The sequence below is a fragment of the Oxyura jamaicensis genome, chromosome 20 (assembly GCF_011077185.1).
Source record: "Oxyura jamaicensis isolate SHBP4307 breed ruddy duck chromosome 20, BPBGC_Ojam_1.0, whole genome shotgun sequence".
NCBI lineage: Eukaryota > Metazoa > Chordata > Aves > Anseriformes > Anatidae > Oxyura > Oxyura jamaicensis.
Genome location: NC_048912.1, coordinates 5,302,357 through 5,329,043, shown reverse-complemented (window position 1 = coordinate 5,329,043; position 26,687 = coordinate 5,302,357). Strand labels below are relative to the sequence as shown.

Genomic DNA, 26,687 nt, shown 5'->3' with positions numbered 1-26,687 from the left:
TTTTACAGGCATCTGAAGCCAGCTCATTAGTGTGTTACCGAGATGCTCATTAATGGCTGGCCATGACTAATTTCTTGAGAATTATACTTTAATTCTTTATCATTCACAGCCTAATGGGAAAACACAATGTTTCCATCCCCCTCTCCTCCACCTGCACGCAGTGCAGACAGGTTCCCATCAGCCACCTATTCACTTGATGTTCCTTAATGAACAGCCCCCCACACCAGCCCAAATGTTGTTTTAACAGCAAATGATTTATTCATGAGGAAAGTGGGATCTTCAGCCAGCGAACTTTCTGGGAACTTCCTTAGCTTAATGAACTGGCACCAAACTGGCACCGTCGCTGCTGCTTTTTGTGGCTCTCTGCTGGCAGCAGAGAGGTTTCCTGCGCAGGGAGCAGGACACTTTGGCTGCAGAAGAGCTGCCTAACACAAACCAGGAGCCGGGTGCTCAGGTCCTCAGCTCAGCACCCTCTGGCAGAGACCCAGAGCACCTCCTGGCTCCAGCACGGACCCCCTGCAAGGGGCAGGATGCTGCAGCACCCCCTTCGCTGCTGGCTCCTGCGTGGGGCACACGTGGACCCTCACCCCAGGACAACGCTGAACTAGGGGGGGGAAATCTGGGCTGCAGGTGCGACCCCGTAATGATAATTTAATCACCCGTCAGAGCCACGCAGCTCCTGAAGAGGAGTTCCCAAAGATGGGGCTTCGCTGATGCAGTTGTCGTCATTCACCACCACGCACAGCTGCTGCCTGCGATGGCTCCTCCAGGGTGCAAACGCCTGGTGAGATGGGTCCTGCTCTCCGGGGACTGCCGTGGGCATTAACACCATCAGCACCATTGAGGCCAGGTGGTTGCAGTGGGGGGAGCAGAGCCTGGGATGGGGAGCCTTAGGAGCTTAGAGCAAGAGCGTGATACGGGTCCTTGGCACACTAACCCTCTATTTTTCAGCAGCTGAGGATTTTGACATATTCTTTTCCTCTCCCAGAGTCAATTATCAGCTGACTGCCTTTGAAAATTATTTCAGACACTCTAAATACTCAGGATGACACCAATGATTAAGATATATATCTCCGTACAGTCACTGGGATGTGGGCTCCTACGTCACTGGCAGTGGGATTTGCTGAAGTCCGTCTGTCTGAACGCTACTTCGAAGGCTCTGAAGAGACTGGGGAGGCAGTGGCACCCTCAGCTGGAGAAAACCATCTCAGATGGGAGGGATGAGCAGTATCCTGCAGGCAGCAGTGATAGGACAGGGAGACCTGAAAAGCAACTGAGCTGTTTGGGGTGAGTGCTCTGGTAAGACCTATGTTGGCTACCATGACCTTTTCTCCTTAAAAATAATAAATCCTGCTCCCTGCCTACTCGTCTTTGCCTCTCCGGCTCTACACAGATGCACAGACTCAAAGAAAGCCGGGCTTTGTGGTGAGGACACCCGCTGCCATGTGCCACGCTGCCCGCTGCATCTGCCTGCCTGATGCCCGCGGGCACTGATGGATGGCCTGGCCTCCTTCCCACTGGTGTCAGCGGGTCTGGGCCAGAGCTGGAGATGAAGGCACGTCATTTGCTGCTCTATTTCTCCATCAATAACATCAGTAACATCATGCCAGTGTCAGATTCTCTCTTGTACACTGTGCTCATGGGTGATGGCTCAGGACTGCAGGGACTCTCAGCTCCCCACTGGTGCTGTTCTCACCCCTTCCCACTGCCAGCCCTGCTCCAGGCACCATCACCTTCCCCTTTGCAGCATTATGCTCCTGTAAGGGGGGTTAAAAACACAGGCCCCTTCTTTAGTAATACAGGAAGATTAGTAACCCATCATTGTTTGTTGATTACGGTCATCCTTTCCTATAAATGAAGTTTAAAAGTCATTAAAAGATTTGTCAGCTGTGACTTATGAGCCCTTCTTGCTGCAGGGGAGTGAAGCAATGACAAATGCCCTCCACCGCTGTATCATCTGTTATGTGTTAGAAGTTGCTGTGTTCCAATTACCAGGGACCCACTGAATCTGTAAACGAAAAGCAACTCAAATATCCTACGCAGCTGCTGGGACCATTAGTCAGAGCTGGCGGGTTTCACTGCGCAGCATCAGGCTGAGAGGGAGTTAGCAATAAATAACACTTTGCATGTGTGCAGGGCATCGCTGACTACTGCACGTGGCTTTATCAGTGTTAATTATGCCTTGTGCCTGCTTCTGGGGAGCTGGGCAATTCCTGGTTTCCCAAGCAGAAGACAGGCTTGATGGGCTGCAGGATCTTGGGCCCCTGGGAAATGACCAGCGTCAGATGGCAGGTTAGGAACAGCAGCGTGATAGCCCAGCCAAAACGAAGTAAAAAATTACCAGGATGCTCTTTTATTTATTTATTTTTTGCTTGCAGCACAGCAGCAATGGGTACAGCCAGTGCCAAGCCTCATCTGCCACTTGCAGCAAAGCATTTTGCCCTGGAGCAGCCACTGAAGCCGTGAGGGGCTCAGTGCTGTGCCCCGGGTGCCAGCAACCCCTGCGGGCAGCAGAGCCTGGCTTGCCTCACTCCCTGCCTCGGGAAGCTGCTCCACCAGCCTTCTGGGGGGCCTGGGAGGCTGTTCCTGCTTCCCACGTCCACTTTGCCCTGTTTCACTTACATAACGGAGCACCAGGCTTTGCTTGCACCTATCCACAGAAACACTGGCCTGTAGCACTGGGACCAGCTATGGCCCTGCTGGGAGCACAAGTCCACATAAAGCCCACCTGTGTGTCAGGACAGCGCTGGGGGGGGAGGAACGTGAAGCACAAAGTCTGTGCTTGCTGGGAGAGCAGCCACCCCGCTGTGCACAGTGCAGGAAGTGTGTTTTGGGTGCAGGACACTGGGCCACCTTTCCTGTCCCAGTATGGCCCCATGTCTCTGCTCTGGGCTGGGGGCACCACTCCCCGCAGCCCGCCCTGATGGAGGCAGCCAGCCCAGGCCACAGTGCCCTGCAGGGGCAGGGACCAAGGCTGGCAGCCAGCCCTCGCCAGCTCCACGGGAATGCTGTAGCTCCTTTACAACACGGGCTGCTCACCTTGCCCTTCCCAGGGGATGCTGAACAGCTTTCCTGCACCAGACAAGCACTCTTTCTGCCCCCACCTTGCAGAGCTCCCAAATACTCTGGAGAAGTCAGGACCAAGCTCCTGGTCCCTGACCGTGCAGGGTGGGAGAAGCTCCCTGGGCCTCAGGAATGTCCTTCCTCTGAGCCCACCCTGGGGACCAGGCCCGGCGTGTGGTTTACATGCCAAGCTGGGACCTACCAGGATGAGAGCAGGTCTTGGATTGAGGTCTGAGCCCACTGCCGGGAAGGCCACGCAGCAGACATCACCGAAACACCTGGGTGATGCAGGGGGAATGACATCGAGCCTCTTGTTAACACAACAGCTTATAAAATCAATTAGATCACATTACATGCCAATTTGGTCCTCATCAAACTTAACCTCTGTGAAAGGGGTAATGGTCCGTGGCAGTTTACTGCCTATTTGGCTTTAATTTGTTGGGCACGGTGGAAGGAGCATCGCAATGGCTGAGCTTGCTTTCCCAGGCAACAAAGCCTCTTCCTGGCCTTGAGAAGAGGGGGAGCACCACTTGGACACTGTGCTAGCAGGCAGGTATGGATGCCTCACTCCTGGGTTAAGGCCCAGCTGTCCCTCACAGCTCCCTCCACATCAGCAAGGAGGTGGTTGGTGGCCCAGGGCAGGGGTAGGTGAGGGGACACCAGGCTGGTGACCAGGCAGCTTGGTCCCTGTCATCAATAAGGGAAGTATGGGGTAGCAAGATCCTCCACCCTGACATCCCTCAATCTAGTAAGATCTAAGATTCTTCCCAAGCTTTTCCCTATCTGAGCCCATCGGAGGTGTCCTGGAGGAGTGACACCAGAGCAGGGTTGCAGTACCGCAGCTGTGACTTGGTCACGGGGATGTCATGAAGGACCAGGCCACTGTGTCAGGAATTCTGTGTCCTGCATCTGGCAGTGGACAACACCTAACTGTCTCCCACAATGCCAGTAGAGAGGACCAGTGTTCCTCCTGGTCTGGCAATGAGTTGCCTTGGTGTCCCCTGGAGTGACTGGCTGACCTCCACGAGGGCTGATGACCTTCCATTCACTCTCACTGCCCATGCACAACAGCAGGCAAGCATTTATCCTGCCCTGGGGAACACCCTATCTGATCTCACCTCCTGTGAGCAAATCGGCTGCCTGGGGCTCTACCATCCCTGGCCCACAGATCTTTGGAGGCTTACTTGAGCCAGCATGACTCAAACATGCTGTTTGCTTCCCTCGCTGTGTAGGGAGGGCATCTCTGAATATCACAAGAACTGAGAGCAGGAACACATTTGTCTGGACATGGTTGCTCCACAACTACTCATTTTAACAGCAGCAGTCTTTGGAAAAGCAAAAGAAGAAGAATGATTTCATTTCATAACCTTGAATTCCCCCTGCCCTGCTTGGACGAGTTTGTCTGCATCACTCTCACCTCCCAGGAACACAGACACCGTGCTGCTCCTACAGCAGCGCGTACCAGGCATCTCCCAGATGCCAAAGGTTTGGTCTTAGTTCTCAGATGCCCAGGGCTTGTTCCAGTCTGACAGTTGATGAAAGCCCCCAGGAAAACTGCTAATGGCCCTAACAGATAACCCCTGGGTGGCCAACCCACACCTGCATCCTGCAGTCTGCTCCTGTGGAAGCGCTGGCTGAGCCGGGTGCGAGGCGTGCTGCACCACAGCGAGGGAGCTCACCCTGTTCGGCCCTGTGCTGCCCCGTTTTTGGATGAGCTGAAGCTCGTGAAGTTAAATCAGGAATTCAGGTCGGTTTATGACAGCTCCGCGGCTGCGCGTGGCGGGGTGTCAGCCAGTCCCTCCTTTTCCACTTTTCAAGGGTGCTGGTTGTGCACACACTGACGTACCTGCCCAGAGCCACGAGACAGCCAAACCCTCGTGATACACAAAGTGTCTTTGTCTCTGAGAACGGCAAGGGGAAGGTTTTGTAATTTTATGCATTTATATTTCATAGAAGAGTCTGAAACTTGCCAACATCCCTCTACATCACCGGTTACTGCTTGGAACTCTCTACTGCAGAACACCATCAGTAATTTCAGTAGAGATGGAGAAATCAAGGATAATTCATTTTTAAGTGTTTTCCAACCTCTCATCCACCCCAAGACTTTAATTTTGATAGGCTGAAGTGATAGCTGTTTTATTCTTTGCAGCTGGAGTGTGTAATGGAAAAAGGGCTGCACTTGGCGTTCACATTTCATGACTGTATTGGGAACCCACTGCTAACCAGCATCTCCTGGCACCCGGTGATATTGTGAGACCTTCTGATTTGATTTTGCTAAAGGTAACTCCCGCTGTGCATTTTCAGTGGAGAATAGCAAATGTACCCTAAATACTTTGGCAGGAACAAAAATAAAATAAAGTTCACTTTTTAAAAAAATATCTCGTTTTAAAGCCAAAATAAGGAGGTGAGGAGGGAAAGACCAGCTCCTGAGCCCACGAGGTTGGCAAGAACTCTCCTCATGAGCTGATGCAAGGCAGGTGATCTCTGAGAGCTTGGAATAAGCCTCTCTGGGTTTCTGGAAGAGGTGGGGTGGGCTCAGGAGACTTCACCAAGGTCACCTCCTGAACGCATCAGCCCTTGGGGGTCTGCAGTTGGCTGCCCCAAGAGAACTGGTCCCATGCTGGTGGGAGTTTGTGCTTTGCATAACTGGCTGAGGATGTCCCAGCCCTGGGTACATTCTGCAGCTCCACAAGACCAGCACCCCATGGGAGCCTTTGGGATGGACTCATTGTGAGCACAGCTGGACCAGAGATGTGATGGGAAAAAAGCTGGCTGGCTTTCTGATACCTGCTGCTTCAGCTTTTATCACATCAGGCTATTTAAAACATTTTTTTTTTCCCACAGAGTAGGAATTCACAAGCAGTGATGTTTATCTTTCTGGTTTTGCAGAGTCTTTTTTCATGGCCAGCTGACCTCTCGCTCCTGAGCAGAGAGGACTAAATATCACTGCAGCCATTTCCCCAAAGTTCAGATTTCTTAACTTGGTCCATATGGCTCAGATGTGCTTTGTCTCTGCAACTGGCTGCCAATCCAGGAGGCCAACTGAAACTGGGGGGTGGACATACATGCCATCAGGGCTCTGCATTACGGGTGATGATCATCCTTAATGCCAGGGGGTCATAACCTCGGCCTTTGAAGCACCCATGAGAACACCTCACACGGGAAAGCTGGGAGAAATCCTCTTTCTTTCGCTCTCATTTCTAACCTCCCTATGCCCACATCTACATAAAGAGGTTGTTTTTTTGGGTTCAATATAAAAGCATGAAGATTTGATCATGGTTGCAAATTACCTTGATGAACAGAAACCTGTAAATGCAAATGATGACAGTGATAGCTGCTATATATAAGGTCTTTAAGATAATTAATGTCAATCAACACACGTATGGAAAACTGATCTTGTCAAAGTATAGCAAGATCATATCACAATAAGATCCTAAGTTGCTTGTAGAGAGTCAATAATAGTATCAATGTGATAGACTGAGACTTAAGTTGTTTGACTTGGGGACATGCTTTCGTTGAGAAATCTGAACACTGTAACATCATCGTGGACTAAAATCCAGCTAAACGGAGAGGTCTCTATGTGGAACTGTGAGAGGAAACCAAGAGCACACAGCAGCTCCTGGTATCTCACCACAAGTGGGTTTTGCACCCAAGAGGTTTTCTGTCTTTATTAATGATTTGCAGGAAGACATTAAACCATCACTGCTGCTGTCTGCAGGTGAGACAAAACTGGGGGAAGCGGAGATTAATAGAGAATGGGTCACAACCAAATGCAAGGTGCCTGGAGTACAGCATGCGGGCAGGACTCGTGGTGAGGAGACCTGCTTTGGGAATTAGAAACTTTGGAAAGTCTTTGTGCTTATTGTAGAAAATTGACTGGACCCCAAAGAGCTTACGAAGTGCTGGGGTGATCAGACCAGGCAATGCTCTGAGGAGGCATCAATAATTCTGCTTTTGGCTCTGGTAGAATATTCCTAGGCAAAATCCAAGGCTGACAAGGAAAACACAGACAGACTGGAGCCAGCTCAAGCACAAGAACTATTTAAGGATTGGATTTTTTTTTTTTTTTTTTTTTTTCTGACATCTCCGGGACAAAACCTCTGTAGCTTGACAAAGAGGATGTTCCATGATGACTTGACCAGGGGCTGTAAGTGCCATTACAAAGACCACAATCAGAAAGAGAATTTATCCATCAAATAGACAAAAATGCAACACAATCCGTCAGCCCAAAGGTGAAACTAGACAAGCCCAGATAACAAACCAAAGTACAAATGCTTAACATGGCGGGTAACCAGACTACTTGTTTTGATAGTTTCATGTTTTTAAAGCCAGATGGATTATTCTCCTAAAAAAACTGCTACCATTTATGTGTTAGGTCAGAATGGAATTCAGAGCAGTCCCAGGACCTGGTGGTCAGATGAAGGGATAATTTGACTTGATAAATTTATTCAGCACCACATGACTCCTCAAGCACATGCTGCATCTGTTTCCCTCCAGTACTTCTCCACCCTTTGTCATCACCAGGACATGCTGGTGGTCCAGCAGGAGGTGATCCTGTTGCCTTGCTATGGCTGATGTTGGTTTTACCACTTTACCTGGACCTGCAGTATCTACAAGAATGTGCCCTTGGCTGTCAAATTACACTTCAAAGCCAAGCTTCCCCATTTAATGCTGCTCAGGTCCTACTTTCAAGTGTCTGTGAAGCTAAATCCACATTTTCATTCAATTTTTGACAGTCATTACTACAGATGAATCCAAATTTCAGTTCAGCACCAATGATGCTGTCGGCATCCCTACAACTGGGAAGGGAAGGGATGCTCTTGTTTTGTTAAGGGTTCAGTTCTCATCCAGCAGGAACAAAGAGCTGTATGGTTGAACATTGGGAGCCACCTATGCAAAGAGATATGGGTACTTCCAACTGCTCCTTTCCTGACTGATGAACCCTTCTGTGTGCACCTAGGGACTGTCACCTGCCACCTGCCAGCACAGGCAGTCAGGACTGGCTTGCTGTGGGAAGTCTCCCAGGCCAACTGCGTGGTGCAGTCTCAGCAGTACTGCTGGGAAGGGGGACTGCTGAGCTTGTGATCCTTGCTCAGGCAAAATTCCCTGGAAGGTGGGACTCATCTTTGCCAAAACAAAGATCCACCACTGCCAGACCGAGAGGCTGAGTTCTTATGCAGTAACCACATCATTAAGCCATGGACTAGGCAATTGATGCTTCCAGCAAATTAGTGGTCTGTCCTTTTGAGCTTAGTTACCCATTTGGGTAACAAAACACTTCTGGAAATTCCACTATTTACCCTTTAATGAACCGGTTCAAATCTCAGGGAAACATACTGTAGCCAAATGAAGCAGAGATGGACAAATACAGACATTAAATAGGTGCAGATATTAAATAGGTGTTCAGGCATCCCCCTTCCTTGATCTGCCTTCAGCAGCCGGGCAATGTGTCACCACAGAGCGAGCAGGAGCACAGAGCAGGAGGGCATTACACGGGGATTTGGTGAGATTTCCACACCTTTACACAGTTCCCTGCTGCCTGGACATCTCCTGACGAGAAAGATTAAAGGGATTAGAAGCTTACAAATGATGAGGCAGGAAAGTGAGGGGCTTTAGGAAATACCAAGGTCTTAATTTACAAGAGATGTTTGAAAAATGAATGGACTGAGGATTTTCTCCCACAGGAAAGTGGGAGAATTTACTCTGCAGTAAGGTTATTTGCTTATCCCACGTGAAAGTACTAATGTATATTTTATACAGTATGGAGACAAAAGCATCTCTCATTTGCTCTTGTACAAATTAGGTGAAGAGAGTGAACAGGGTTAGTAGGCTGGATAAAGAGTATGGTTATATGAACACAATGAATGAAGCACTGCTAGAGTAAAGCTGGGAAACAAGTTTCCAGATGAGTAGTTCATTGACTAAAAATTAGATTTTGGGGTAGGCTAACAACTACTGCCAAAGCATGCAAGAAGTCTGATTACAAAATGAGCACTTGCAAAAGGAATTAAGTGCACTTATCTATTTTCCCCTTTCCATCCTCCCCAGGCACAGATCTGGCAGAGGGGAATGGTCAGGGATAGGAGCCCCCTGCAGAGGCTGGAAAATCCCTGCCTTGGTACCAGCTCCTGGAAGCAGTCCTAAGGCTTACCTAATCATTAGAATGATTCGGGTTGGAAAAGACTTCTAAGCACATCAAGTCCGACCATCCACCTAGCATTGAAAGTCCACTGCTAAACATGTCCCCAAGCACCACATCCCCATGTCTCTTAAATACCTCCAGGGATGGCAACCCCACCACCTCCCTGGGCAGCCCATTGCAAAGCCTAGACACCCCTTCCATGAAGAAACTCTTCTTTACATCCAATCTAAACCTTCCCATGGCACAACTTGAGGCCTTTGCCTCATGCCCTAGTGTTCTCACAAGGACATGAGGCACACATCTGGAGTCACACATTACTTCTGCTGGTAAAAAATGCCCGAAGTCCAGATACTTTGGTGCACAGAAAGCTCTGATGTGACATCAGAAGGGAAGGGACAGTGGTGAAAGTTAGCAAGTGAGAAAGACCTGGCTATCTGTGATCAACCCCGTGACACTTCTCAACAGCTGACAGAGTGAGATGGTTTTTAAACGATTCAGGATTGTTGTTGTAACACAGATACAGTCAGATTTTCATCAGAAAACCTCCACATCCTCAACCTGGCTGACCCAGTGTTCCCCTGCCCACGTAGCTAACTCAGCATTTGTTGAAGTCTCCTCCTGGTGCAAACCACACGTAGGCAGTGTGCGACCCCGCCGAGGAGCCCTGATAGGCACGGACGGCACCAGAGCTCACAGCAGCAGCAGAGCTAAAGTGAGTGCACCAATAATTCAGCCTTTGTTTTAAAGTAGCAACAGGAGTGCAGAGTCATATAAAATGTGACATAAAAAGAAATGTCTCCATGATTTTATGGTTGTGTCTACTAATTTTATGTAGTTCAGTCTTGCCTACTGTCATAAACCGTAATGAAAATAGGCCCATGCCAGAGAGTATGAACTGGAGCATTAAACCTGTTAACCTATCTATATTCCAAAACCCCATGCAAAGCTGTAAGAAATTAAGACAGATTGCTGCTGTTAATAGAATGTAATGGTTTCAGGTGTTCTGGTTAAATTTCAAAGACCTGGCTGCAAAGCCCAGGAGGTGGGCAGCAGGCAGGGCTGCTCACCAGGGTCTCCAGTTCCCAACTGCCCACCAAGGGCTGCAGGATTGCAGCAAGATTCCCCCCTGGTTTACTTCCCCATGCCACACACAAAGGGATCTTATTTCCTAATCAGTCCTGCAGTTCACACCTGCAGAAAAAACAGTAATTATTCTAATCACATCCTAGCAGTGACAGCAGATATCTCTGCTCCTGGTCTCATTCTCTCATTACCTTAATTCCGGAGGTGGTGCAACTTTGCTGATATCCATGACTTGCCACTGATTTATTTCTTGGGCTGACACTTACTGCTTTCCAGATGCCTCCAGCTTTCAGAGGGGACTTGGTGGTGGCTCCAGGGGAGCCTGGCTGCAAAGGCAGTGGTCCCCACCCAGGGTACTGGGTGCTGTGGCTCCAGAGGAAGAGCATCCTCCCCCCCCACCACTCCCAAGACCAAGTCGGGTGGCCATGTCTCAAGAGCTGGGCTAGAGCAGGGGACCAAATGTCGCTGGCTGAGCACACCAACTCGAAGATCTGCCTTGCAGAAGAAGCCCTGGAGAGGGGATGGAGGACAGTGACGAGCTGGCTGAGCCGTGCAGCTGCTGGGGCTGCACCATCAGCTCCCGCCCCAGGGCCAACCTGCAAGGAAGTGCGAGGCAGGACAGAGGCGCCTGGGGGAGCATCGGCCTCCTCGCCAGGAGCTGGCAGGCACCGCTCCGGGCAGGCACGTCCTCCCCCCTGCCCCGCAGCTCCGGAGATGTGCTGGCTCCCCCACCAGCCATCGTCACCCCTGCTTTATTCCCACTCTTGCCTTTTCTACTTATTTGCAAAACCCATGTAAAAGGCCGAAAATGCTCCTGCTTAGGGCACCGTCTCTGCTGGCTCTCAGTCACCACGGGGTGACTTAAGAGAGTGCTTTTAAAGCTTTCCAGGCCTTGGGTGAGATTTACAGAGCACGGGGTGTAGGAAAGTATTTATTGTGAAGAGGCAACAGTGAACCTAGAGAGTGTTGGACGTGAAAAGGAAGGCAGCATGATTCATCAGCCAGGAAGAGCAAGACAACTTATCTGTTTTCTGCAATTCCACTTACAGCCAAGAAAAATGAGCCATCGTAACAGAAATTATGTGTGACAGGGAAGGACAAACCACTCTAATCAAAACAAGAGCAGTTCAGATAGCTCCTGGAAGAACCCAGCCACAGGCGCCTGACTCCATTTGGGGATATTGGACCAGGAGGACGCTCCTGGCAGGACAGCAAGGCACAGATGGTGACACTGCACACCCTCACCTCCTCCAGGGTGGATAAATAAGTATTCAGAAGGAAAGCAGGCAGGGGAGCACTCCAGCATACTGATTGCCTGGTGATAATGTTTTCTGGCTCTCTGATACAAAGCCAAGGCAATTTGAGTTAAACCAAAACGCAATAAATAAATGAGAACTTCCCAGCCGTAAAAGCAGAAGAGGAGGGCGGGGAGTAAATAAGAACGCAATGAAAACAAAAGACAGTAGTGCAAGTCAGTGAGAACAACAGGCTCCCAGAAATGCTTGAAGTGGTTCCTAAGGGCGACGCTTTCAGCCGGGTTCCCAATGCACTGCTTCTTTTGCTCAAGTGAAGTGAACGCTGGGGTCCACAGAAATACCATGAAGGTCCTCTCAAGTTAGCTGGTTCCTAAGCAGCAGAGAAATGCCTTCTGCCACTGCTAGAAACAACCACATCCCAGCCCCAGACAGGTTTCTATCTTCTTATGATGGAAGGAGACGACTGGACAGGTGAGGGTATGTTGGGAGTGTGTGCCAACTTGAACTACATTTTCTTCAACGCCTGTTTGGATGCCAGTTAGTAGCCCCTGCTGTAAAGTTTGGTTGGGGAACAGGTTCAGAGAAGAGACAACTATCTGAAGAACAGTCCAGACCTTAACTCAGATCATGGAACAAAGACCCAGGCACCACCTGACTCTAAATCAAACTATTTGGAAAGGTCAGAGTGATCTGGATGCTGAAGTTTGTACTTATGTTTCAAGTCTGTTTATTTTCAGCTATCCCAGAAATCAGCTGGGACCTCAGGCTATTTGATTTTGCCTGGAGAAGTAAAGAAGCGAGCAGACCACGCTTGATAGAACAGCCCATCTCCTACTGCCAATGCTCTTTGATGCTTTCTCTGCCTTTGCCCGTGACAAGGTACAAAATCTGGAGTTGAGCCCTATGTCCTTTTGCCATCTTAGACTGATGTGACTTGTCCACGTCCGCATAGTTCAGCTTTGAATTAGGAGAGCGCATTGTGCAAACAGCAGGCTGGGGCTGAGCGCTGGACCACCCTCTGAAGAGCAAATCAGGTGTGGTAGTTTTGCTGGCACACCCCCCCTGGGCGAGCCAGGAGGCAGGCATTGCTCTTCCCTGCCCGGTACACAGTGGTGACCACGCTGGGTGTGTTCAAAAGCCATCTGCACATGGTCCTGGGCAGCCTGCTCTATGAGGCCCTGCTTGAGCAGGGGAGTCAGACCAGATGGCCTCCAGAAGTCCCTTCCAACTTCAGCCCTTCTGTGTTTCTGTGACCATGCTAGCATATGACGAGTTTCTGAACTTTTTTGGTTTCTGAGTCTCTCGCCTGGGTCTTTGCTGGTGTCCCGCAGCCAGAGGAGCTCACCTCCTCGGATGGGCACGAGGCCCAGCCCAGGCTCCCCGGGCTCCCAGCCTTCAAATGCCACAGAAGTGGGGGGACCGAAATCCAGCCAAGAGCTTCATGTGAACAACCTCCTTCATTTAAAAACGTAGATCTTGTACCTGGTCTGCCATGAAGCATGACACAGAGCTGAATGTCCTTTCCCATCCCGTTTGTGCAATGTGGGTGCTTTACCATCTCACCGGCCCCATCTTATCTCTTGGCAACTGCTACGTGCCAATATCTTGTGATGAATTTAGATTCTTGATATTCTTAAAAACTTGTCTTTGAGTTGTTTTCATTTTCTTTTTTCCCCAACCTGCAAGAAGAGGTTGAGTTTTCAAGCTTTTCCCCATGATAGGCCAAAAATACACTACTACTTTTTTAAAGTGAGGAAATTTGCTACTGATACCCCTACAGGAACTCAAATTTTAAGAAAACAGACTTGAGCCCCATGGTAAAACCACAAGGGCTGGCAAACCTGCAGGAGACAGAGGCTGCAGCAAGACACATTTCCCCCCTTTGGGTAATTTATTCTAGAACTGAAATTATGTATTCATAAAATAAACATTGCTTCTAGTAGTACTTTATTATTAACCCCCCACACACCCCAACACACAAGTCTCATAGCTACAATACTAATAAAAATATGAAAACATTAATGAAGATACAAGAAATAGAAACCTACTGATGAAAAAAGATTTGGCCATGGCTGGAGACTTGTATAATATTAGGCAAGCAGATTTCCAGTGGTACGAACTAGCTTCAGGCCCCCCAGACCAGTGGCACACCTAGAGCCCTGTGGCAGATCAGCGCAGACGAGGCGAGCCTGTGCCTCCTGCCTCAGGGTCTCCAAATCCTGGTCCCCAGGTCCAAGCAGAGCTTCTTCATTACCAAGCTCTGCAAGCCCAGAAGGTTGTCCTGCCTGGTGCTACTCCCAGGAGACACTGGATTGCTCACTTAATCCCCTCTCTCTTTCTTTCTAACAATTGTTTTTTGCTGCTCTCTGTTGTTTTAGCCCTTGTCCAAGGCTCACACTTCGCCTGAAGCGTAAGGGAATAACCTGTGGCAAGCTGGCACTGCTCTCAGCAGGCAGGAACGGTCTCCATGAGCACATGCTCTCTGCCCAAAGTTTGCAGGAGATCTCTGGGCACCTTCTGGAGAGGGGGCTCCAAGGGATGGCAGCAGCCAGCCTCAGGTAGGCACCGGATGATGGGGGACAAGGAACAGGTGTAAAAATTAATTCCTGAGTTGATGCCAAAGGTCTGCTGAATATATTGGTAATGACAGCCATTAAAGCCAACCCTCTTGTCCTTGGTCTGCACCACGGATCTCTTCTCCTGTCTTGCTTTCTCCATACCCCCCTGGCAGGTTTGTCAGACCTTGCTCTTCCAGAGCCAGGCAGCACTGGCTATCCTCACAGCTCGCCCTGCTTCCCGTGATGCATGACATCTGGGAACGCTAAAATATCCGGTGGGCAGGCTCATTTGTACAGTGGTTGAAAAATAGATGGCATATGAAGTGCAATTTGGTGTTGTAGCAGAGTTCTGTCCCCCTTGGGTGTCAGGGCATTTGATTAAAACCCTTTTATGGGAAATCAATATTTTACTCATTATAACTTTCATTCTTAGACCTAAAAAGCACTGAGATGGACTTGTAAGATGCTGCGCTACATACGTGCACACACAGGTCTATTCATTAGCAGAGTAATCCCCTAGCACTTATTTTTCTTTCACTAGCACACTCAGAGGTAAGCAAGCAGCAAAAGGGTGCTTTTATAATGGGTTAGTGACAGGCTGCAGCAGGGGTGCACCATTTCCTGCTAAATCAAAGGCTGCCATATAGAAACACTGACCCAGGTCACCCCAAGGTCTTGGCCAAGGTGAGAACAGGCAATCTTGGAGGGGTTGTACAAAGCTCTTCCAAGACCAAACAGCCTAAAGCTTTGCATTGCACCCAGGGGAAATGGCTGACACGGGAGATGAGAGATGCTCAGTTTAATGAAACGAATAAAGCATTGACTTGAGATTGAAAAGACCTAGAGCTGACTTCTGCTTCTCTCTCTGGGGACGCTGGTGAGTCACTCTGCAGCTCTGTGCTTTGTTTTTCCCATCTGTAAAATGGGCTGATCTCCTGTGGGGTGACACCTGCAGATACGCTCGTGGTAGGTGACTGAAAAGGAGCGAGACTGATGCTTGGATTTGGCCATGGAGGCTGCGGTTGGTCAGTCCTGGGGTTTTCTCAAGAGCAGCTATAGGACCTGCAGGCAGCACTGGAGGCAGCAGGGCACAAACCACCCACACGGCACACCAGGGGCGGGTGCTTTTAATCACCACCCCTGCTAACACCCAGCAGATGAAGGAATGAAACCAGCAGCAATAATAACAACAAAGTAATATTTAATAATACCTTCCCAAAGCAGCACTGGTTTATTTCCTCTCAGGGGTTGCTTTGCCTCCTACAACCTGATCTGTTAGTGCTGAAACCATAGCAACAGCCCGGATTGAACCATTAAAAATAAGGATGCACAACCATTGTCATCCACACCAGCACCAGCAACCTGCCCGGATTTTACAAAGATGCAAGATGTTCAGGTTTCACGTGTGTAAGAGAGAAAACAACATACTGGCGGGCTGAAAACAGGTGGAGAGCCATCTCCCTCTGCCCTCTTCACCTTTGTTCCGCTCTCTGTAGCATGGGCTATGGGCCAAATCCTCAGGTTAACATTCTGCTGATTTTTCACAGGTCTATCAGCCCGGATAGAAACCTGTCTCTGCTCTCCTCCTGCCCAGGGGCGACCGAGCAGCTTGCACTGCTGGGTCCCAGTGCAGAGGGCTGCGATGCTGTGTCACCAGGACACGAATGGTAAAAAATAGTCTTCTTTTGGCTAAACAGAGTTCATCACCGAGAAGGAGGCAGATTGATGTGTCCAGCACGTTTGTTGTTGTTGTTGTTGCTACTGTTTGTCTTATTTTAAAATTTAATTAAAAGTACCACATTCCAGTTTTCTTTTGGTTATTCTTTATGGTGCTTTTGCTCTTGAGAGCCAGAAAAAAAAGGATGTGACTGCAACATGGCCTATGATACCGAAGGAGATAGGAGATGACAGGTCCTGTCCTACAGGGCTGAGTAGTGCCCAGACCAACTCAGACCCGTGTTCCTCACTCCTCAACACTCCTCCCCCGTGCATCTCCACTGCAGACTGACTCTGTCCCGCATGGGCTGGAATAAACATTATTACCCTTTGTTTAAAGAAGCTCAGCTACTCAACCTGCCAGCAGAAACAGTAACGTGTGACACAAGGATGAACTTCTCAATGAGATGAAGCGAACCAAGTGACTGGAGATGGCAGAATGCGGGGACAGAGTCACAGCATTATTTGGGGAATATTTTTGTTTGTTTTCTTTTCTTACAAAATACAAAATGTCATTAACATTTGAAAGCACTGAATATTTTCTACTTGCTCTCTAGAGGTTAGAAAGTGGAAGGGAAAGGTTTGTGAACAATTCAGAGCCATTCTATTGTTTATTCTTGGAAAAACGTCACATGCTTAAAACACATAGGAGAGTTTTGTGCACAAGCTACACAACAATAATTATGCTTCTTTGTTGTGAGAGAAATGCATATGAGAAATAACTCTCTTAGAGAAACTGTAGGTCTGTTTCTACAGGACGAGTGGGATCAGGCAATGGGGTTTTTGAAGGGGACCTCTTTGGTTATCTTGGACAACCTTCCTCGCAGTGAAGCAGAGCCCAGAATGCTTTTAGCTGCTGAGGACAGTTAACAACAGCCTCAATCTGACGTGATCTTCATCTGTGCTCTGTTGTCTGTCACGGCTCCTCTGCTGAATCAGTCTTGCTACACAGAAAGAAATGAGTAAATTTCTCTGGGTAGAGATATCCAGACGAGGAATCAAAACAAAATCAAGGCATCACCTTTCCAAGGGAGAGCAAATGACTCCTCCAAAGGCATTACTTTGTGCACTTTATGGCTGGCACGTGATTTGTCCCCTTCCCTTTCTGCAATGAGCAGAAATCCTGCTCAATGTCCCCCCGCTGGCCACAATAAATCCCCAGTGCCTCCTGATTCCACATGTGACGATGCAAATCTGAGTAGCCGTCCCCCCCTAATGCCAGGATTTGCCGCTGAGGGATTTTTGTCATTTTGAGAAGCTCAGAAAGCGGAGGGGAGCCCTGCTGCTTCCCAGCACTGGCAAGATTTACAGGCAGGAGTTGGGGAAAGAAACCTTGGGAAATCTAAACATTTTTACTTTAGAAAGTGTCATTTTGTATTTACTGACCTGGTTTCCAGCCTCACATCTGCACATGCTCTTAGAGACACCCAGCTTGTGGATTAACGGCAAGCAGGCTGAGTGCTTTTAATTTTTTAGAAGTATTAAGCATAGAAACAGGCCCCTCTTCTGAGCACCCCAGCGAAACGCTCCTGGCAGGGTCCCCACAGTACGCAGGGCCAGAGGCGTCACAGGGATTTGTGCAGGTGCACTTAGGAGCTGCAGCTCCAGAAGGAGCTCTGGGATGCAGGAGGCACCTTGGGGGAGGATTTGGGCTCTGTTTCTCACCAGGCCCAAGGAGATGCTTGGTGCCAGGGTTAACCCACACGTGTGCTGGAGGTGGCCAAGAGCTGGGGTGGGACAGGGCCACCTCTCCTAAAGGGCTGGGTGGTTTCCTTGCACCACTTCTCTTCTTCTCATCTCTCCCCCGTGTGTACAATATGGTGGTTCTTGGGACCTTCAGAGGATGGACATGGGGAAAAGCACATGTAACAGATGAAATCCAAGAGGAAAGCATCAGACTGGGGCAGTGTGAGTATTCTGAACCTGCTCCTAGCAAACCTGCTGGCTGCTTATGCTACTGCATTTTGGACCTGAGTTCCTACCAGTGGTGGGAAGAGATGACTGCTAAGAAGGTCTCAGAGACTCTCCTGGGTAAGACTCTAACGTGAGTGCAACCCTCTTTAGACATCAGAGAATACTCACTTAGAACCCCCAGTTTCTACAAAAAGTTCAGCTTGTGCTGACACCTTGGTACAGTTCAGTCAAAAAGTCGATTAACTGAGACCAAAAGCTACTCTGCGTGACCTTCAGTGGCACCAACTGCTCGTGAAACTCCTGATTCTGCCCAGCGCTCACAAAGTCAATTAACTATACCATTAACATCAGCAGTGCACAATTAGTCCCTAATGAAAGGCCAAAAAGACTTTGTTTGGTGTCACTCACCTCTGGAAAACACTGCCAGGTGACAACGCTCAGTTAAGAAATTACTACAGAATCATTGCCAACCCACGTTTACAGCCCTTCCACTCGAGGTACGTTAACCACCTTCTCCAGACCCTCCTGCCATCCCAGGGTGAGCACAGCAGCACCGCTGGGGTGAAGCTGTGACATTCAGAAAGTTTGACTGGCGATAATGGTTCCCAAACCCTGTAGAACAAAAGACTGTAGAACCGAGCAGGTGGCACAGCTGCGTACAGACAGCACTTGTTCAGGACACCCCACCACCTGAAGGCAGCTGCAAAAGAGGCCTTCCGAGCATTTCAAGAGTTAGTTTGAGAGGGAAGTGTAATTTTTTTTTCCCCTGAAATTGGATCTCCTTGAGGATTGTCCCAAGAGAAAACATCTTCTCTCACTGAAGTGTCTTAAGCTAAATGCCAGGAAAAATAAACTGAGAGTAAACCTCACTTAAGGAATGGGCCCCTCAATGCCAGTAGCTCAACCAGCTGTTCGTACCTTATTCTTTACCGAATTTTTGATTTTCACCGAGGGTGAAAAGCGTTGAACCTGCTCCAAAGACAACAGAAAACAGACCCAGGAGCGCAGGCACAGCAGAGATGGCAAAGCACAGCCAGAAGGAGCAGGTGCTGGGGGCTCCTCACGCACACGCAGCTGGGCCTGCGGGTCCCTGGGGCTCCCAAGGCACCCGGGAAACAAACCTGCTCAGACAGCGGCCACAGTCTGAACATCACCGAGAGTTAACACGAGGAGGAAAAAAAAGGGCAGCACAGTGCCTGGCTCCACACTTTCACCCAGCCCTCGCCTGTGCTGGGGTCCCGGTTGGTGTGTCCCACAAACCCAGCCACGCGGCTGAGCCCCTGCCTCGATACAGTCTGTTGGGGCAGGACACGCGATGTTTTCATAGCCTGAAGTCAATGACATTGCAGCAGTTCTCTAGGAGAAAAGGGTCGGCACCTATGAAACGGCTGCACACAGAAATGATTTCCTGAATAGGGATGTTCTCCTACACGGGGGCCATATTAGAGGGTTTGATGGCTGAAGGCAAATCCTACTGTGCTGTGAATGTCCTGTAATATAATGCAAGTCCACTCAAAGTTTGTTTTAAAAAATCTCTTCTAAATATTCCTTAATCTGGAGTTTACCTTAATACCATTATTTTTCACCTTTTTTAAAAGAAGGTTGTAAAGGTACGAAATTCCACATGAATCTGTGCTTAAAAAAAAGATGCCAAAATTGTTCCTGATTGTGGAAGCTTCTGAAATTCCTGAGAGGTTCTTAGTGGCTGCAACTAACAGAGCTAATAACACCTTCCACTCCTACAATCAGTGCTGTGCTCTTTGGATAAGATACATTCCAAGCAACATTAAGCTAAGTTCGTTAGAAAGATCATTAAATTGCTTTTGAGTAAGTGTCTAGAATAAACTGCAGATGAGTGATGGAGTTTTTTAATGAGTTCAAAGTCTATGAAATAGTTTTCTTCCCTGGGTCAATTATAATTTCAAAGCAAAATTCCTATGGGACCAATTTATTGGGAGTGCAAAGAGGCTTTTGTTCTGCAGTTCCCAGCTGCTCTATATGCTGCCTGACCCTGCCTGTGTTTGCTTAGCTGCGATTTCGCTTACTCAGATAAGATGCTGAATGCCCCAGCAAAAAGCTCTGGGGAGCAGCTTTCTTTTTCTGGCTTATAATACGTATTTTGGTGTATAACCTACAAAAGAAAAATGATAAATGTCCTGCACAATGAATACTTTCCACTGAGTTCTGAACCTATCCAGAGATTTTTGCAGTCACATGTAGACAGAGCCCTTCGGTGTCATCTGAGTAAAAAGAGATCTTCCTCAGACAAGGAATGCAGGGGATCATTGCTGGAACACTCACAGGAAGGTCTTACCGACACAGGTCACAGTCTGCCTTTCCTGGTGTGACGTGGTGTCACACTGCATGAAGAAAGCTCTGAACCCAAAGTATAAAGAAGAACATGCCCAAGTTTTAGTCCCAGAAGTATGTGTAAGCCAAATATTCACAGTAAGGGTGATCAAAGAAGGTGGTCAGTGAAAGAGTCCATGTGTACATCCATTTCACTGTCTTTCAACAGGACCTTGAAGTTGCTGTTGGATGCCTGTTGTGAGACAGCCTTCAGCCCCCGAGATCCCAGCACAAAGACATCAGCCAGTTTCAAAACCACTTAGAGAAACTTGACATTTCCTGCTAGCACCACCAACCACAGGAACATCCAGACTGCTAAACTGCGGCCAAACAAAGATCCATTCTTCAAAACCTTCCCAGCCTATCACCTACTGCAAACCCTACAAGAGAACACAGCGCCAGACTCAGGGACAAAACAAAAGCCCCTCTGCTCCACGTATGGGAGATGTGGGCTTGAGTGCTGATGGTCTGAATCCCTTCCTGGAGGAGTGAGTTCCCAAATTCCCAAATTTCTGGATCCTCAGCACCTTCATCTGCTGCCCTCACAGCCCTGCCCTGCTCCCTGCTGAAGGCTGGAGGCTGCCACCTCCACAGTGGAGACCAAACACAACCTATGCCTCAGCAGGCACCGTTCACGGCCCTCAGTGTTCAGATAAATTGCCATTGATTTCCACTTCCATCAGCACGGCAAGGTGGACACTGCCATCAGACAAGGCTACATCTTATTTCTGGCTTCAGATTAGAATGTGATTAATTATCTTCCCAGACCCAGGGCCTATTTCCCCTCCCTGTTCCTTCAGTGGAAACAATATATAGGATAGGATCCTAACTCCACCTAATTCTTTGTTATGAGCTCATATCCACAGAATAATCCTGATGGTCCTCTTAAATCTTGCTGGTGGCCTGGCCTCATCTTCACTGCTCAGCTGTGCCCCACGCATACTCCATCCACATGTCATTTCCCAGCACTTTTTCCAAGGCTTTGCACCCAGAAAACACCGCTCAACTGCCTTGTTATCCAAAGTGCTGGCATTTTTGGAAACATTCCTTCAAAGCCATCACTGAAACAAAGACACTGTGTGTTACTGCATGTTCCATCTCTCTCAAAGATTCAAAATCTCATCAAACCTGTAAATCAAGTATATTAACTACCTCATCTCATAAATATGGGTCAACGAGTATTCACAATTTTATTGCAAATATGCCATTCACTTACCACAGGTCACTGAACATCTGCCACGTGCTAGTAATAAAATTCAAGCCCTTCTGCCCCAGGCCGGATGGAAACTACGCCTCCCATGGCTGCCCTGGGCTGGGTGCTGTGGACGGAGCTCTGACAGACAGACGCCGTGTTCTGCAGAGTAACGGCGTGAGCTGGGACAGCAGCTGGCTGAGCAAAGCAAAACACTTACACATTTCCTCTGAGTGTGGCTATGGACTTTTCAATGAGTTCTCCTTCGCTGGGCTTGCTCCCTTTTTGCTGTCTCCAGAGCAAGGGGCTGGCACAAACCGGCTGCAGGAGGAAATTACAGGAGTCCTACACCCTGCTTGGTCTGCATGCACAGACCAGAGGCCGTACGGCCCAGCTCAATTCACAGACAGTGCTCTGCTCCAAAACATGAACAAGGGGCACTTTACAAGGTGCTCAGTACCCTGATGCTGATTCAGAAAATCATTTAATTATTTGTTTAAATCCACGCAGATGAGCAGCCTAATTACATGCAGCAGGATACCCCTTCAGCCTAAGTGTTCTGCTGGACCAGGTCCCTGATATAAAATGACTAAAGCCAGGGGCTCTGTGCAGAATACAGAAGGTTTTTGATTAAATTCTTCTGATGGGGAGGAGGCAGGGAGAAGTGTAGTCTTTATTCAACAGCCTCCTCAGTTTACAATTTATCTTCCAAAAAGCTGCAAGCTATCATATTAACTACAAAAAGAAGGGATCTGCATTGCCCATGGCATCCCTCCCCCTCTGCCCACCACGCGGCACTGACATGGAATCTAAAGAGGAATCAAGCTTGCCTCGTCTTTTCTGCAGAAAGCTGGTCCGGAGGAGCAAGCCCTGAAGACCGCCAAGAGCACGTCCTGCAGAGCACAGCCACCTCCACCTCTGCAGGATGATACCAAGGGATTATCTCCACCAACCAGCAACACCCAAACTCTCCACCCGTGTACGAACCAACAGCCTGCAGTCCTGCACGGGCAGAACCGACCCCATTCCAGCTCCTTGTTTCCATCCTCCCAGCTGCTGCCCCGGTGTCGGTGGGGCCGTGGGACAAGGATGGGCAGCCCTCACCCCAGCACAGGCACTTGGCTCTGATGGAAACCAGCAGCACTTCAGCTTCTGCAAGGCAGCAACTCCCTCCTGGGGGTTTCCACCTCCGCCACAGCAGCAGCCTCTTAGCATTGGGTGACCGGGGGATCTGCATTCAGGCCCTCATGGACAACTTTTGCCAGCTATTTAACTCTTCCTGGGCCTCAATTCCCATCATCAAATGGAGCTAACACTGCTGTGTCTCACGTGCCTAGCTCTAATTCATTAGCTGGTTATGACTGCATGTCCCTTGTGCAGGGATGCTCAGATGGCAACGTGAAAACATTTTTACAAAGGTCAACAGGTGAACAGCAACCCCCTGTCAAGTGCTGCTCTGTTCTTATTTATGTTTTTCCTTTGGACACAGGTCTTGCAGACTCGCACTTTGTAACACGTTCATATCACTGTACGTGTTAGGGTATTTCATAATGTCAACTTCAATAGGTAAGAGGGGAAAATGCCTACTACCTTCAGAAAATAAAAATGCCACATTTGCATGAAGAAGTAGTAACTTCTTTCACCTCCAAAGCCATTTTTGCATCTTCCTCAATGGGCACACATCCACAGCACTGTTCAGAGGGAGCTGTGTAGTCTCAGCAGTCCTCTGCCTACGAACAGGCCAGAAACATCTACCAGGAGCGAAGAGAGTAACAAATGAGAGCTGTTGAGCAGACCAAGATACTAAAAACAACCTTTCACAAGTGACCAAGGCCAATAGCTGTGACTCAGAGGCAAGATTAAACTTCAGGATTATCCCACGTAAAGCCTCAGAATAAAATTAAATTAAATTACTGTCTACCTTGACTGCCACCTTTGTCAGAACAAAACAGGCACGCAAAGGAAGGCCAGTCTGGGCCAACTAATTGAATCGAGGTGGTGTGAGCTGCAGGGGAGGAGAATGAGAAGGAAAAAGGTTGTGTGTCAAGGGACTGGAGGTAGCAGATGTGCGGCCTAAAGCAGAAACCGGAGCAGCTGCCACATAACACTGACAGGAGACAATTTAAAGGAGGGAATTATGAGACAGACTTAGCTAATATCTCTAAGAGATACCTTAATACCAATACTATCTCTACTAGAGCCTAGAACAACAAAAAGGCTGGGAATCTGCGGAGAGATTCCAGCTCGGGACGCAGCAAGCTGGGGAGGTAATGGCTACAGGGCCCCTGCAGTACCTCGTCCTCACGGAGCTGCTCCCTGATAGCAGAGCTGGGTGATGTCTCCGTGTGTCGCTGGCATGTGGCTGACGGGAAAAATCTGGCGGCACACACAGACCCAGACAGGTGGCACAGCTGCAGACATCTCACTGTGATTCACTGCCCTGGGGGTTCTCTCACCACCCAACCTTGTTCTCTGCCGGGAGCTCCGCACACCCTCCCCTTCTAACCCAGCATCTCTTTGTCTCCAGCCCAAGCTGTGCAGCCAGGACAGCTCATTTTGGGGGTATTTCCATGCCTCCTCGTCCCGGCCTGGCAGTGCAGGCTCAGCAGGCAGCAGGGACATCTCAGGTCACCCGTCCTTCGCTCCTCTCCATCTGCCCGCCCAGGTCTTTCCCTGTGGCTGATGCAAAAGCGATGTGGGGTGGAGGAGCAGCACATGATGCTTGGTTTTGGCTGCCCTGTCTCCTTGCTGCACACCCCATAACTGCCTGGGGAAAGCAGCACCAGCGTGTGATCCGCAGGGCAGGTCCATGTGCCGTCAGGTACCTTCCTTCCACCTAGAAACCTGCGTGTCTGTGGGGAGACTGCTTCTAAGCAGCTCCGTGTCTGGCAGATGAAAATACTGAAGCCGACACTGCAGACAAGAAAAGCATGCTGCCATCTGACAAGGGGCTCCTTGCTTGTTATACAAACACCTAAAAGATTCTCCAGTACTTAATAAAGAAATAAATAAAAAGCCTAACAGGCTACAAGAGCATTCAAGACAATATTCTGGCTGGCCTTTAAGTGCTGCCTGTTAAATGGACAGGCAGTCTTTATTAAACAACTGCAGCAGAAAACTCAAGTAACAATGAAGCTCAAGAGCTAAAATAAATCTTTGAGGCTCTCCAGCCACCGCAGTGGAAACACAAGGGTTTTCCAGCAATCTGTGATGCCTCTTTAATAGCAGGGTGAAGGACGTTAAGAAAAGAAATTGGCTGGGCAAGCTTTAACTACACTGAACAGATCACCTTAGGTTAGCAAAGCTGTAGTCAATACCCAAGCCTTCAGATTCAGACTTTCAATCAAGTGCCTAATTAACGGAGCCTAGGAAAGCAGGGTTCTGAAATTTAATGAGGCACTCAACACTGAGCTAAGCACTTCAGATACCTAAGCTTTCAAAAATCATGAGAGGGTGATAAAAAAAAAAGTCAAGATTATGCAAATATAACCCCTCTTTGGGTCCACTGTGAGGTTTGCTGAAAAGAAATGAGGATGCACCACCCCTGGAACGGCTCTGAAACTGCGATGGGATCTACTTACCATGGGGCTGGTCCTCAGCGGCTGCAGAGCTCCAAAGCTTTTTTGATTTCAGGAGCATCCCCTGGATTTCCACCTGCTGCACGGACCGTGGTACCAGCGTGCTGCTTGCTGCAGCCCCCTTTCCCCAGCTATATTCACAGGCAGGGAGAATGCTGCCCTTGGGTCAGTCATGTCACACGAACAGGAAACACACAACAGCCATTGTGGCAACTCTGAGAGAGTTTAGGGGAAGTTTGGGTCACTTCTTGGCTCTCCTCGTGAGCTTTCTGAGATCAGAAAGCAAAATGCTGAAGTAGAGCTGGAGGTGTCCTTGTTCCCCACAAGGGAGCACCGCTCGGCACGGGCAGCCCGGTGCGGCCACCCTAGCCTGGCAGATGCCCAGGGCAGGTTTGGGTAAACATCTCATCACTTCTGAATTCAAACCTTCAATGCACAATTTAGTACCTCCTGTTTGCAGATCAAAGAAAAGGAAGAAAGTGCAGAATGCAGCCACAAAAATGCGTGACATAGAAAAATTAAAGACTTTGTGCTGTTTAGCTAATCACAGAGATCGGAAGGTGATTTGATTACACTAGGTGAGAACTTCCATGTGCAGACAATACCGGGTACATGAGAGCTCTTTAATCAAGAGGATAGAGATGGAACAGGAACAAACATCTGGAAACTGAGGCCAAATTGGAACAGGATAAAGGGCTCACATTTTAACAGGGACATGACTAACCACGGGCACAAGTTACAAGGTGAGGCAGGGGAGCCTTTGTTGACATCTTAACTGTGATTTTTGTGGAGAGAGATACTTGGATCAAGCACAGGTTCCTGGGCGAGGTACATGGTGAGCAGTGGGACGGGCAGCGGGGATGCACGGTGAGCAGGAGCAGCTGTAAGCACGTGCCTGTCCCCGTAAACCTGCAGCTCCAGGTGAGACATTTTATTCACTTCCTAAAATCACAGTCCTGCCTTTTTCACACTGCTCTAAACAAGAATGCCTACCATTATTTCCAGCATTTCACACGCACAGAGGATATATTCCGGCAATTTTTCCCCGTTCTGGTTTTTAAATACAGTGAACAATTACACTCAACTGCGCTCATAAGGCAGCGTTAATGAGGCTCGTCGACGTGCTTTACTGACAGCAGCTGCTGCACAGCACGTTGCTGATCTGTGTGCCACAGACACCGCAAACCCGCTCGCTAAAACGCAGTTGCCTCTGTTGCTGGAGTCAGAGGTGCACGAGCCCCTGCCCGCTGCTTCTCCTGTCACTGCCGCCAGTCCCTGCCCACCCCACGGGGCCGCCCCGGGCACCCATCGCCCACGGGGCACCGCAGGGACCCACGCCGAGCCCCAGCGTTACACCCAGTGCGGTGCAACCCCACGCTGCTCCACTTGGCCCAGCCTCATCCGTGCTGGCAGAGGATGGGTCTGCATCCCTGGGGCTGCGACAGCAGAGTCGCTGGTACTCATGGCTCTAATAAGGCTTGCTGGCTTCTTAGCAGGGCCAATATTTGTGCATTACATCCTCAACTGTCTCACTGACCACAAAGAGCGTCACCATGTCCTGTGCACTGCATCACCAGGCAACTTTTTCCATATATAAACCCTTAACCACCCTCAGAGGTTTCCTACGTGCTGCTGACTTGGTTTTCTCAGCTGCCTTGGACATCCCTGGGGTTTATCCTGCACCTGAGGGTATGGGAGCTGTGGGCTGGAAAATAAACTAATGACCTGGAGCAACTCATTTGGGCACTGTCGCTCAAAGCTGGTAGCGGGGTGGGGGACACGCCTGGGGACATCTCAGGGAAACCTCTGGGGGAGCCCCGAGGCTGCTCCTTGCTG

At 49.1% G+C, this 26,687-nt stretch overlaps 1 protein-coding gene and 1 long non-coding RNA gene across 5 annotated transcripts in view; one reads left to right on the top strand and one right to left on the bottom strand.

The window, feature by feature from the left end:
* Positions 1 to 26,687, bottom strand: part of RALY (RALY heterogeneous nuclear ribonucleoprotein) — a 116,909-nt gene that overhangs the window by 30,576 nt on the left and 59,646 nt on the right. The window lies entirely within an intron of this gene.
* On the top strand, positions 14,230 to 16,038 carry LOC118176755. The gene is made up of 3 exons (XR_004755512.1): positions 14,230 to 14,275; positions 14,865 to 14,979; positions 15,650 to 16,038. It is a non-coding gene; the product is annotated as an uncharacterized LOC118176755 (long non-coding RNA).